Raw genomic sequence first — 15,365 nt, forward strand, 5'->3', positions numbered from 1 at the left:
AACTAAGGGAATGAAATGAAAATAATGGATTTATCATTCGTCTATCAGAGGGAGGTTGGGGTTTTGCATAGGATGGTAAAAGCAAAGGAACATACCACAGCAAATATTTTTAGAGACATTAAAAGAAGGGAGTCTTAAAAACAAATTTTAATATATTGGCAGTAAGTCTCTGTAGCAGAATAGATGATTTGGGTAATTTAGCTTGAGTGTCATTAAACAACAAAAGTTGCTAACTAATTCCCTTTGTTTCTACTTCACTTAGTTGCCATTTGGCTTTCCATGTAGGGCTTCTAGTTGGAAAAGAGGGTCTAGGCATGGCCACCACAAGCATACCAATCTATGTAATAATATTGTTTTTCGTTCCATGTTACTATTCTTTTTTCTTATTAGACTTGTGAATTCATCTTCTAAATTAAATATTCCAACAGTACTGGCAAAATCAAGCTATTTCATTTGTTTTCTTGTGTTTTTGCCTCAAGACCTATTGCTATATCCCAGAAGCTCTTAGGAAATTCCATGCTCCCTCCAAAATTTCGGGGGAAGCAACCTTCCCCACCTCTTCTTACCTCTTGTGGTCCGGCTCTCCACTGGTTTGCAGGCACATCACTCCAGTCTGCCTCCATAGTTACAGTTTTCTTTCTCATTGCATTCCTGTTACTGGTGTTGGTACAGTCTGTGATCAGAAGATCCTGATTTTTGTGCTCCAAAAGGAAAAATCCCAGCAGAACAGAGTGAAGTAGGATTGCTTTATTGAGAAAAGGGGAGTCACCTGTTCTGTCATGTGAGGAAAGGGAAGAAGAAGCAGAGAGTATGGTGGGGGCAGATGGAGTTCTCTGGCAGAAAAATTGTGCTTTTCTTTTTCAGGTGCCTTTACAATCAACACTGACACATGGAGGGCAGGCCCAGGAGGTTCCCACCCAATAATGAATGAGTGGGGAGGGGCAGGGGCCATTCCCAGCCAGGTGAGGGTGATCTGGTCCATCCCCAGGCAACCTACATGAGCCCCAAACTTTTCCTACTTCTACCCTGCCTCATTTCCATGCCTTATCATCTTACATTTCCTATAAAGACACATAAAGACACTATGCATTTGATTCACAATCCAACAGGGTAATCCAGGATGAGGTCACTTCAAAATCTTTAACATTTGCAAAACTCCTTTCTTTCCAAGTAAGTTCTCATTTACAGGTTCTGTGGACATGGACACATCCTTTCTGGGAGATCACCGTTCAGCATTCTACTCTTAGAAATTTTATAATAACTATCTTTTACCATTGTAAATTTGCTTCATATTTTAATGATATTTCTAGTAAAGAAGTTTTCAAAATCTCCCTCAGCAGAAAATGCCCCTTTTGTAAATTCTTTATGCTTTAATTTAAAATCATTCCTCTGGCTGCCTTCAGGGTTGGGTGTTTCATTGAAAACCCTAGAAAGATAAACCGGGGAAAATACAGTGGCTTCAGCTTAACTCCTCACCAATCATTCACTAAGGGGAATTTTCTTATTGGAGGAACATTTGTTGTGTATAATGGGAAAATCATTAATGCTTACTATGCTGCTCATTAGACAAATCAATATTGAGCATTGTAGTATCATTAATTCTACCTGAAAGTGTCATCAATGAGTTTTTAGGATGAAATTAGAAAATAGAATCCACATGGCATGTGTTTTTATATAAATCTTTTATACTAAAAGATACCACAATGTTAACATCGAGAATGGACCCATTATTCCTCACCTCATTAGAATGTCGATTGACATGGAACTTAAAGCACTTATTTAAAAAGGACTGGACTGAATTATATCTACTTTTATTAACTAATAAGAGTCTTTCTCCTAAAAGTTATTTGAACCACCAAGGAGACTATTTGATCAATGACAATTTTCAAAAATAAACTGAATGCATAAAGTGGATTGATATGTTAATGAAGCCAGAATTGTCTTTAATAGTTCTACTCAGAATTTCACAAATATAGATTTAAATTTTTTCATGAACAAACCAAGTAAGACAAGATGATTGGCAGGACTTCCTTCCTATAGTCCCACATCTGACTCACCACTTTTGTGTCAAACAGAAGAGTTAAGTAGGGCCAGGACCCTGCAATAATTTAGTTATTTTCTTACTTTATGAACTGCTCCTCACAGTCAGGACTTCAGGTCATGGGGTATATTGGGACTGAAAATAAGAAAATAAAAATAATGTCTCAAATGCCATGAAATTACACTGATCCTTAAATACTCAAAAAATTTAAGTTCTTATACAGTGGTTGTGTAATAGTGGAACCAACATCTCTCAATACAAACTCTTTCATCTCACAGGGACTTTTACATTTTGGCTAAAGAATACTTCCAATGTTAGGAACTGCTTGCAAAACAAATCACCAATAGCAATATTGGTGAATTGAAAGATGTATTTAGAAATTCACAATATGCTGATTGTAGTGGTACGTGCCTGTAATCCCAGCACTCAGGAAATAAAAATAAGAGGATCATGAGTTCAAAGCCAGACTGCATTACATGGAGGAGCTCTGCCACAAAAACAAAAACAAAACAAGTTAAAAAGAAAGAAATAAAAGAAAAGCAGGGTAACCAGAATCCCGTATGCACCTAGAGAAAACTCTGATAAAAGATCAATTTACAACACATACTCAGCAAAGTCCCTGACTCATTTTCCATTCTTCCATAGTAAAACTGAAAATAGACTTAAGAAATGTGGAGAAAATTACCCATACTCCAGAATAACATTGATGACTGGTTATAGCTTTCCTCACATGAGTGTAGAAAGATTCGGCAAATCTATTGCTTCTGGGATTTTGTAGTGATACATAGCTGAATATGCAAAGTATTACAAGAAAGGACATGGTGGTTCACTCCTGGAATACCAGCCACATAGGAGGCAGAGTTAGAAGGATCACAGCTGAGGCTGGCCCAAGGAAAAGCATGAAACCCTGCCTAAGAACCAACCAACCAAAGAAACAAAAAAGGACTGAAGGTGGTAGAGGGCTTGCCTTGCAAGTGTAGGCCCCGAGTTCAATCCCCAGTACTGTGAAAATAAAATATAAAACAAGAAAAATAAGATATAATAAAATAAAATAAGAAGTAATTGGTTTTTAAATACCTAAACAGAATTTAAGCAAAGACTCTAGAAACTTTATAATAATGTACATTGAGTAGCTATTGATTCACACCATAGTTAAGATTTAAATATGACTCAATTTAATTTTTTAATTCATATTTTTGGATGAAAAACACTTAAAAATCACTATACCTGCATATTTCTTTGATTTCTACTATTTTTCTTTTAGTACAATTCATTTGTCTCTTGGTTTACCCATATACACGAATTTCACTAGTTGAAAAAATATGCTAGGTTAGAGTTTGGTTATCAAATAGACTAAAAATAAAATAAATGAATTATATCAGAGATAATGTTTTATCATTCTATCACAAAATAGAAAACATAGGTGCACTTTAAATCTTTCAAAAATAATTCAGCTTCTCATTTTGTAAAGTCTTGTTGTTTGCACATGGACTACTTTTCTTTTTATGTTCAAAATAAATCTCAATCTGACAAAATTCTGTAAATTCTTATGTCCCTACAAATTTACGTTACTAAATAGCAAATTGCACTTACTCACTTTCTTTCATTTTATGCTCCTCTTGACACATCATGGGAGAAAAATATTTTGTTTGTAATCATAAAGATCCAGGATTTTAACACTGTGGCAAAAAATGGATAACAGACACAGTTCACTTTGGAATTCCATAGTGTGAATTAAAAATGACATTCTGATTCTGATAGCTCTCACATGGGTGCCTGCCATAGAGGTTTCATTTTATTACAAGATCATTCTTTGACCTAAATATTTTTAAACAATTTCAAATTATTCAAGTGTTAGATTTAAGCTCATTTGATTGTTTGGCTGCCCCCCTACTAAAGTGAAGAAATATGAGAAGGAAGAGAAGTGATTTGTAAACTGTCTGTGATATTGCAGCTGTACAGGTGAGGCTAGAATTATTAGAGACTGGAATGAGTATAAGTGAAACATATGGTCCCTAAGTTTCAGACAGCCAAGACCAAAAATACCATATTCTAGTTCAGAGTATTCCTTGAAGCATATTACTTATAGTTTTCTCCTCAAATTATGTTACTCCAATAAAGTGTTCCCATAATGTCTTGAAAATCAGTGATCATCTTAAAGTGAGACAATCAAATCTTGGAGGACATGACAACAAAGCAATAGTGTAAGACAAATTTAAGAGAAGAAATTTAAACTCTTCAATTTTCACTAGCCCACCAATCATGCAATATTTTCTTAATTTTTTAGCTTCAGTCCAAGTTACCCTATACCGGAGTATTTAACTTTTAACTTTCCTATTTTTCTTAAGCTCTAAAGGATTTTATTGTGACCAAAATTGTCTCTTCATCATCCTCATCATTGTTACTATTAAGCACAAGAGAGGATTGAAACCAAAGCTAAAACTAATAGTGGACTTATATTTAAATCCTTACCTTGTCTTAATGCTCGGAACAACACATTTGCATTTTTGCATTGCGATGAGAAATTCTCCCTTCTCCCTGGATATGATTTTCCAAATTGTATTATTAATATTTGGTATCACATACTAAATTTTCCTTTCTTCTTTTGTCCTAATTCATTTTACTTAGAATCTGTGATGATGGATAAAGAAACAGTCTATGTTCTAAAATGTGTGTGCGTGTGTGTGCATGGGTGTGTGCCCATCCGGTGGCTGGAGAAAGACACAGAAAGACAACACTTGTACAATTCTTTATTAAATTGAATGTCAAAAGTGCTAAACTGTTGTGTTTTATTTACATCTGTAAGTTAATTACAACATAGTTAAGGAAAACATGGGCAAGAAAGTGAGAATTAGAGAAAAATAAGGAAACCCCAAAGCTCAGATCATGATCACTTTATGATGGAATCATATGGAGAGAGAAATGAAAAGGATATTTAATCAGAGTATTTTAGATGACATATCATAATGCACATCAAGGAAGATGTGCATTTATACAAACATTTATATAAAATATACATTTTGATGATACCCTCTTACTCTGCACAGCACAGCAGATAACATGATTTATGTGACCTCTTTATACTTCCTATAAATCTACTGAATCAAAGAAGTTTTTGTAACGTGATAAAATCCACATGTATTTTTAGCCCAGTTGATGCTCTCTCTGATATGATAAACCCTGTGTTTCTAAAGAAGGTCCAATAAGTTGAACCTTGATATGCACACATCTCTATGAGCCTTCTTGCCATGTCCGATCTAGCCCCAAGAGTTGCAGTAGATATGCCATGCTTGATTTAATGAGATAGGAGATGTAGGAGTGTGAAAAGCAAACAAAAGCAGAGGAGGGAGCCTGGGGACAGACTCAGCTACCCAGACAATTGCCAAGAATCTCAGAGGTGATAAAACAATAGACAGTGACTCAGAATAACAAACTCAGGGCAGAGGGAAACAAATTTTAAACTATCCTAAGAAATAAAGTGGACAAGTGAATGGGTTATTTGCATCCAGCCCACAGTGCACTCGTTTCTGTCTGAACAAGTTTACATCCAGAGGAAAAATATACTTTGAGAATGGATGCTGAGAACACCTCAAAATCCAAGCAGGAGGAAGCATTAGTGTCCACATGATTACAACTCATATCAAGTCAATTTTTACTCTTCATACTCAGGGAGATGGCAATAACCCAGAATTAGGTACTGATCAAACACACTAAGAAGATAATTGCTTATCAAAGTAGTAGACCATTAGGAAATATTTCCTGAATTAATGCCATAGAAAAAAATTACTCATTAATTACTCTAATGAAATCTCATGAGGACTCTGCTTTCAATAATGACCAATGCAAAAAATGCTAAAATAGTTTAGCAGCAATCTACGTGTTTGACTTTATCTTAGAAATAACAAATAAAATTTGAATTTTTTAATATTCTTACAAATTTTTAAAAACTTGCAGTTTAAGGAAATTTTGTGATAGGAAGGTTCTTTTGTTGAAATAGTGCATATTATCATTTAATCATTTTCATTACACATTAGTGGGTCTCTAATTCAGTGAGGTCTTAAAACAGTTACTTTGTACAAGCAAGTGCTGGTTTCTGAGGCTAGGTGTATCCTGACAGAACTGTCCTTTGGAAGGACACTCCCTCTTTAACATCCTCCTTTGCTTCTTTTGTCAGGATAGGAGTGTTACACAAGGATGCCGACCAGCCTGCTGAGCAGTAGTGAGAACGGCAAGCTCAAGCTAAAGGGAAAATTGCCTGTCCCTTGAGTGGGACACCAGGCAGGACCAAATGGCATAAGTAACAGAAAAGCAGAACTGTGAGGGAGAAAAAAAGAGCCGTCATCGTAAGATTACATCATTATCTTTCCCTCTATCAGACACCTGCAGTCAAATGAACAGATTCAAAGTCTCAATTGCAGTTATTATTGTCTGGGTTATAGCCACACAGTACATTTTCCATTCTCTTTTCTTCAGGTGATAATGAATGTGTAGTTGAATTAGGCTGGACTCCTGATTTTCCAGGGTATTGACAGATTTTGATGGTTCATTATCCTACTATTTTCAGAGGGTAAAGGTGAATTAAACGTATGAAATAATGGGTCTTAGGATTTATTTTTGCCTATTATTTAAACTATATGCCCCCAAACCCTTGCCAGATGTGACATGACATATGTCTATATGGATGCATGAATGTGAGTCCTTGCAAAACAGCCTCATATTAAGCAAATAACACCCCACCCCATCAGAATCATTCTAGAGGACAGAGACTTTGTCATTTCCAGAAAGCTAAAATAAACACAGAGACTGGTGGAGTGGCTGAAGCAGCAAGAGCACCTGCCTTGCAACTGTGAGGCCCCGAGTTCAAACACCAGTGACACAAAAAATAAAAGAAAACATAAAGAGCCTGGTGTGATGTCTCATTCCTATAATTCCAGTTTCTTGGGAGGGAGAGATAGGAAGATTTCAGGTTGAGGTCAACCGAGGGGAAAAAGGTTGCAAGAATAAGCGGATGTGGTAGAGCATGCCAGTTATCCCAGCTACAAGGGAGGTTCAAGGAGAAGGAGTGTGGTCTGAGGCCAGCCAGGTAAAAAGTGTGAGACCCTATCTAAAAAATAACTAAAGCTTAAACTTTAGTTTAACTATTTAACTGTGGCTTAAATGGTAGTAAGCAAGGTGCTAAGTTCCAAACGTAGGTGCTAAGTGCCAAAAATAAAACAAAATAAAAGAACACACAAAACACCTGGGAAAAAGCTCTTTCCACACAATAATTTTATCGGTTTTGACATGAAGATTATAGAATATTTGGAATGATATTTCAGAAGGAATTTAATCTGAACTGTACAAATTTTCTTCCTGAATATACAAAAGAACTTCATTTAGTTATTGTTCTAGTTCTAGTCAGGCAGACGTGTTATTCTGTATCAGTATCATGTTATGCTCGACTATTTCTACATTGGTTCTATAAAAGTTTTAATCATCCACTTTGCCAAAATTCCTTTCACATTTTTTATAATTCTCCAAATCTCATCCATCTCTCGAATCCCAGCTCTGATCTTTCTTCTGGCCTAAGGCTTCTCTCATTCTACCCTCTCCCTTGCCTTTTCATTTATGACTGGAAGTATAGCTCCAGCACAGTTAGCACAGAAATCTCCAAAGCTTTGGCTTCCACTGAAGCATGTACTTCTCACAGCAATTCTAGGAGCTATAATTAGTCATTCATTCCCCTTCCAGGGAGGCTGAAACAGACTTCGGAGAAGCAAACCAAATTCTCCAGATTTCTCAGTTAGTAAGGACTCTAATCAGGGTCAATACTAATTCAAAGTGGGTATACAGTGTGTACTCTTGACTGTCTTAGTATGCCTCCTAGGGTTGGTAAAGGTGTATGTGTGCGTATAGGATACTTTGTACAGTCATGTACTTGTGTGTATGTAGATCTAGATCTGAATCTTTATTGCTAAATAAATCTCAAAAGATAGATAGTCCTGTATGTAGTTATATGCACATATATTTATCTATAGATATGTATCTAGATAGAAAAATAGATGACAGATAGATATATAGATAGATGATTGACATATAGATAGATAGATGATAGATAAATATACACAGAGGACAGTCATTTATTCTGAAACACTAGTAATCTCTTTTAGAGTAGCCATGTAGTGTTTTATGTACATCCTGTGGCCTTTAGTTGGAAGATGCTAAAAGATGATTTCTAGTAGGGCAATATTTCATAATTGTTAAAAAAGAAAGATTTGGAAACAGACAGCTGAACTTGAATCCACAAAACATTATTTATTACAATATGATCTTGAGAATGTTTATTAAACTCTCTGAGTCTCAATTCCTTCATTTATAAGCAGTTTTGAATAATAGGTACCTTCCTTATAGAGCTGTGGCTAGCAGTCAACAAGGTGGAGTCACATTGTAGCACACATGTAGCATTGGTTACTATGTTAGTCAGCTTTCCATTGCTGTATAAAACACCTGAGAAACACAAAGGAAAGGTTTAATTTGGTTTAGAGGTTCAGTCCATGGTTCACCTAGTCACTTTTGGTCCTATAGGATAAGAAGCATATTGCTGAGGAAGCTGCTCACCTGGTGCTGACTAGGAAGAAGCAGAGAAAGAGAGAGAGAAGAGAGAGAGAGAGAGAAGAGAGAGAGAGAGAGAGAGAGAGAGAGAGAGAGAGAGAGAGAGAGAGAGAGAGAGAGAGACCTAATACACCCTTCTTCAAAGTCACATCCCAAATGACCTACTTCCTCCAACTAGGCCCCATCTCCCAAACGTTGGACCAATTCCCAATAAGACCACAGCTGAGGACAAAGCCTTCAACACACAAGCTTTTGGTGGATATGTAAGATCCAAATCATAATAGAATTTGAATTTTGGAGATTTAAATTTTTTAACAGGGGTCTGTAATACCCCAAACATTTTCTCAAATAACTTGATAGAGTCCAACCTGATTTTGTCAGCATTAAATTTCTATATTTGAAACCTATGGATTTCACTAATTTCACAAAATTTCAATGATTAGGTGCAGCCAGTAGTCTAAGTTTTATGCAGTCATCACTCTTCTTTTGTAAATATTAGCAACAGGAGATCTCTTTGGCCCTAACATCCTTCTACCATTTGAGATAGCTTTGATTTGTTTGTTTGTTTGCTTTCATGACTTTATTCTAGCTTATGTATGAAGTAGATGTAAGACATAAATCATTGTAAATATGCTGATACGTGTGTGACTCAGCTATGCCTACCTTCTACACAGAGCAGGCAAATATTTAGTTAGATATAAGTAGCTTCTGGGCTGTAGATGTTACTCTTTGTGGATCAAAGGTTAGAAATAGAAGTTACAAACCCTTACATACAAGATTTGTAATTGCACAAAATCTGTAGCATATTTGATTCAGTGGCATTTTATTGCCATGAAATAAACATATCCATTACTGCTACTTGAGTGAAGTTTTTAAAAACCTTTCATTTGTTTTAAATTTCCATTCAATTAATTTCTCTTCTTTCCATCTGTTCTAGTGATTGGACAGGGTAATAAGAAAGAAATAAACTACTTGAATATTTACTATGTACTACAAAATTCTCTGGGCACATTTCCTGCTTTTCTTTAATTTGGAGTGGTTTTTTTCCTTCAAATGTTTCCAAGTGACAATGGAGCTGGGATGATCAGACGCTGTTTCTCAAAGCTGTTGTCATTTCACTGCCCACTGGGCAAGGACTAAGTGGAATCATTATGGGATGGTGACCAGAGATGAGTAGCACTAGAACTGACTCGGAGGCACTACCACAGTTGAAGCAGGAGGCTTTTTCTGTTGAGACAAATCACGAATCTACTTCTCTTCAGCAGCCCTTGTTCACGTGTCTTGCCGCATTGAAAAGAGGGGGATTTCAGAACTGTTTCCTTTCCTCATCAATAATTAGACTAATAAGTAATAGGAATTGATGAGAAACAGTCACTCAAATAAGGAATCCTTTAAGACAAAATGACTTTTGAAATATTCTAGATTTTTAAAAAACAGGCATTACAGCTTCTCCTCTTCTCTTCTCTTCTTTTCTTTTCTCTTCTCTTCTGACTTCTGAATTGCTAATGTATAATATCCAGTAATGCAGATGCCATAAAAATGTTGCAAAGTGTTTTTAGCAAAGTGGGAAGATAGCTCAATCCTAGGAAAAATAAATAAATCAATCAAAAGAACATATGCACAAGGAAACTGAGACGTATCGATTAAGCAAAACTTTAAATCAACTATCATGAATATGCTTAAGAACAATATTATTACCAGTTTTAATAAGTTAAAAGAAATCAAAAATAGGTCTAAAGCAGGTCAGAGATTTATGAGCAAAATGAGAATGTTGAAAAAGAAAAACTATCTCTTCATCAATAAATAAAAATAAGAATCAAATAAAAATTCTCAGTTTGGACAGTTGGAAGAAATACTTCCTGACATTGTTAAAAGAACTGAAGGTTAGTTAAGCAAAGTAGGTCTTGGAGCAGAGGAGTCAATAAGTGTAAATATTCTGATGTAGAAAGGTGCTTGAAAACTAATAAAATGGATAATGGCTAGACCACAGTGACAGTGAAGGAGCCAAGTGAAGTAAAATTGAAGATATAGGCCTGTAACCAACCATCCAAGTCTTTGAAAGTATCTGATGTTTCTATGAAGAACAATGGAAAAACATTAAATATTTTTACACATGGGATAAGATTTAGGCTTTTTTGGTAAAAGAGCAATCTGTTTTCATTGTGTTGCTTGCAAGAGTAGGAATTTAGAAACCAATGAGCTGGCATTTGCAGTGAGGTACATAAGCAGTAAAGGGAGGTGAACTCTACTTATATGTTGAAGGTGACTGGCCTCAGAAAACACTGCTTTATAAAGGTAACAAGAAGTTGCTGTCAATGTGTTCTGACACAAGACAAGCACCCACATGGTGTCATTGTTATTCACGTCTATTACTTTTATTTATTATTATTACATCACTGCCACTCCTTAACATTTCTATCAGCATTAACTTCCATCCACCTGTGGAGGTTGTATGCTAATTTCTATATAATATTATTTGACTTAATGCTTCTAAGCTTAGTCTTAACAAGAGATGCTTGTTTTGGTTTTAAATTTCATGAGTGTAGAGAGCCTGTGAGACAATTGCTCTACCTGCCTGACATCAGGAAAGACTTGTGGCCCAGAGATGGGGTAATTAAGTGATGTAGATCATAGTTCATATGGCAGGTGTGTCCCTGTCCTTTGAGGTCTAGTTGAATGTACCTTCATTGCTATGGGGTATTGTTTTATCAGTTATTTCCAATGGCTTGAATGGTTGGTTGCAGGCCTTCACCTTCACTTCAACTTTCTTTCGTCTGGCTGCTTCACTATTATGGTGGTCTAGCCATTATCCATTTCATGAAAAGGACTTTGGAGAAATGGGAAGACGGAAGACTGGCTTACACTTATATAATCAGAACAAATATATTTTGAAGATACAGATATAAAAATAGATGAATAAATCACCAGAGTAGAAGAGCCAGTGTCTTAAAATAAATCCATTTACAAAGATCAGTCTATATATGTTTCACTCTCCCACACATTAACGAGCTTCCTTGGGGTTTTAAACAAAAAAGAGACAAATGTTTTATTATATTGCCATCAGCATTTCACCTGAAACCAGAATATGATAATAAAATTATAGGAAGTAGTTTATGGAAATGTAGAAAGGACACTTACGAAAAATGCTATGAAATAAATTCTGCATGAAAGAGTAAAGTAACTATAATCTCATAAACGTAATCTTAGGTACTTAGTTTTCACATTGACTTGACTAATGTGTTCCCAAATCTGATAATCCCAAGCTTTGGAAGAAAATCGCTGTTTTAAACAAAATGAAAATGTTCCAAAATTTGTAATATTTCATAAAATTAAAATTATTAGATAATCTTGTTTTTACATAAACACTGTTTAAATTAATTTTTTTGGTTTTGTTGTGACTGGGGTTTGATCTCAGGGCTTCATGCACTTCACAACTTGAGCCACAACTCCAGTCCATTTTGCTCTGGTTATTTTTTGTTGTTGTTGTTCATTTATTCACACGTGCATACATTGTTCGGATCAATTCTCTACCCTCCTCCCCTCTCCCTTCCCCCCTCCTCAGTTCCAGGCAGGTCCCATTCTGCCCTTATCATTGATTTTGTTGAAGAAAAGACATAAGCATAATAAGGAAGACAAAGCATTTTTGCTAGTTGAGTTAAGGATAGCTATACAGAGAGATTCCTACTATTGCCTGCTCTGGTTATTTTGAAGGTGGAATTTCGCAGACTATTTTCTTGAGATGGCCTTGAACTGTGATCTTCCCAATTTCAGCTTCCCAAGCAGCTAGTATTCTATGTGCCAATGGTGTCCACCTGTTTAAATTGTTTTATAGAACATCTGGATTGATATTCATAAGAATGTAAAATATTTCATATTTAAAATAGGCACAAAGAAGTTAATCCTCATTGCAAGGAATTGATGTTGTGGGTGTGTGAGAGAGAGACAGAGAGAGTGTGTGTTTGCAACAGTATTGTTTGAACTTCAGAATACATAGTTGAGTTTTCACATGGGCAAAGATCATGGAATATTTCCTTAAATTTTAAGAACTTTCAAATGAATTAATATATGTCATCAAGGTGATCATATGAACCAGGCATCTTGGAGTAGATTGAACCCTAAGTCAAGAGTTTCTCATAATGACTAATTGAAAATTTAAAAGATTTAGAGAAATGCTGCTTTTTAAGTGAAAAAGTACCATGAGCTGACTTGGCAACACAGTTTTATTAGAGAATAGATCTTAGTTATGCGATCATTGGTTTCCTTTCTCCTTCAAGTCTTCATGTGTGAAAAAACCTGGCAATGAGTAGAGGTAGTGTCTGCAAAGTAAATTAAGACCACTAGGCCAAGCGAAATGTACAAAAATGTAAGTCTTGATCCCGATAGTAAAAAGAGGGAAGAGGTAAAGTAAAATCAGTAATATAAGATAGTTAGATGGCCAATCATCTTTATCTACATTACAAGGAATTCTTTTTTTTATTATTTCTTTTATTCATATGTGCCTACAGTGTTTGGGTCATTTCTTCCCCCTTCCTCCCACCCCTTCCCCCCCTTCCCCTTCCCTCTCTCCCCTACACCCTAGCTACCAGGCAGAAACTATTTTGCCCTTATTTCTAATTTTGTTGAAGAGAGATTATAAGCAATAATAGGAAGGACCAAGGGTTTTAGCTAGTTGAGCTAAGGATAGCTATATAGGGAGTTGACTCTCATTGCTTTTCTGTACATGTGTTACCTTCTAAATTAATTCTTCTTGAATTAACCTTTTCTCTAGTTCCTGGTCTCCTTCTCCTATTGGCCTTTATCACTTTAAAGTTTCTGCATTAGTTCCTTTGCATTGAGGACATGAAATGCCATCTTGTTTTTTTGGGGGTTTCTTGCCTATCCTCATACCTCCCTTCTATGCTCTTGCCTAATCATGTGATCAAAGTCCAATCCACTTGTTGTGTTTGCCTTTGATCTAAAGTCCACATATGAGGGAGAACATACGATTTTTGGTCTTCTGGGCCTGGCTAACCTCACTCAGAATGATGTTCTCCAGTTCCATCCATTTACCTGCAAATGATAAGATTTCTTTCTTCTTCGTGGCTGAGTAGTATTCCATTGTGTATAAATACCACATTTTCTTAAACCACTCATCAGTAGTGGGGCATCTTGGCTGTTTCCATAACTTGGCTATTGTGAATAGTGCTACAATAAACATGGGTGTGCAGGTGCCTCTGGAGTAACCTGTGTCACAGTCCTTTAGGTATATCCCCAGGAATGGGATTGCTGGATCATATGGCAGATCTATGTTACGATTTTTAAGAAGCCTCCAAATTTTTTTCCAGAGTAGTTGCACCAACTTGCATTCCCACTAGCAGTATACAAGGGTTCCTTTTTCCCCGAATCCTCGCCAACACCTGTTGTTGGTGGTGTTTCTAATGATGGCTATTCTAAGAGGGGTGAGGTGGAATTTTAGTGTGGTTTTGATATGAATTGCCTTAATGGCTAGAGATGGTGAACATTTTTTCATGTGTGTTTTGGCCATTAGAATTTCTTCTTTTGAGAAAGTTCTGTTTAGTTCAGTTGCCCATTTCTTTATTGGTTCATTAATTGTGAGAGAGTGCAAGGAATTCTTCTTAGAAGGTGATTTGGTGAGTTTGTTATGTAATAATAAATTGGTAAGGTGGTTTTTAAAAAGCTTTTTGGTTGCTTTCATAAAATTAATTTAATTATAAATGGTTAAGATTGTTAAGTCAGCCTTATGAAATCTAACAAGTTAGAAGATATTTTGGATTATTTAATTACCAATCAGAATTATTTCATCTGAATATTTTACAGGCTCAATGATTTCATAATTTACCAGTGGTTTTAAGCAAGATTAATGAGCATAGGTAGATTAATTATAGATAGATGTTAGATAGATAGATGACAGTAGATAGATAGGTAGGTAGATACACACACATATCTCTATCATTTTAACCTCTAGAATGGATATAGATCCAAAGCACATGGATATGACAGGCCCATATAATTTCCAATCACTTACTCTATCATAATCATTTTATTACTAATCTTTTTTTGTATGTGTGTATGTTATTGCTGTTATATAAATTTACATGGGAATCTATTTTTAATTTACAGCATCAGTGTCTATTAATAAGAGTTGCTATAGGACCTAAATCCCTATTTCTAATTCCCAGATCCTTGACCCTGACTCTGTTACTCAGGGGAGCACTAATGTGATGAAGCAACATGAGGCTACTTGGGATGGTCTCTATATATCCACCACTTGCAAATTCTCGTATGTTCCCCTGCAGAGATATCAGCCTTTGATTGTATGCTGATTCTACAGACTCTTTTGAGGCACTTCATAACCATTGCTTAGGTCATTGTGCTGCTACTGTAAATGTGACACTTATGAGCATTGGTGGCCATCTGACTCTTGCAGTTTCACAAAAAGATTTATTGACACAAATCAAGTTCAATTTCCTACGTTCAATATCAAAGAATCAGAATTTATAATTATCCACAAATTATTTTTATAAGAAGAATTGCCACAGGGTTTGAAGAGACTTTTGGGGATGAGGGTGTGATGAAGCTGGGATGAGAATACCCAATGGTTTCATTTGTTATTCTAAGTCCTCATCTATGTGTGAAATTAGTGGTAGTGGGCTGTGTGCCAAAGTTAGTGGGAACAACTTAGAGAAACAGAGGACCCAAAGTCAAAGAGAAAGAGCAAACCTGAGGGATGAAT

The sequence above is a fragment of the Castor canadensis genome, chromosome 15 (assembly GCF_047511655.1).
Source record: "Castor canadensis chromosome 15, mCasCan1.hap1v2, whole genome shotgun sequence".
Taxonomy (NCBI): domain Eukaryota; kingdom Metazoa; phylum Chordata; class Mammalia; order Rodentia; family Castoridae; genus Castor; species Castor canadensis.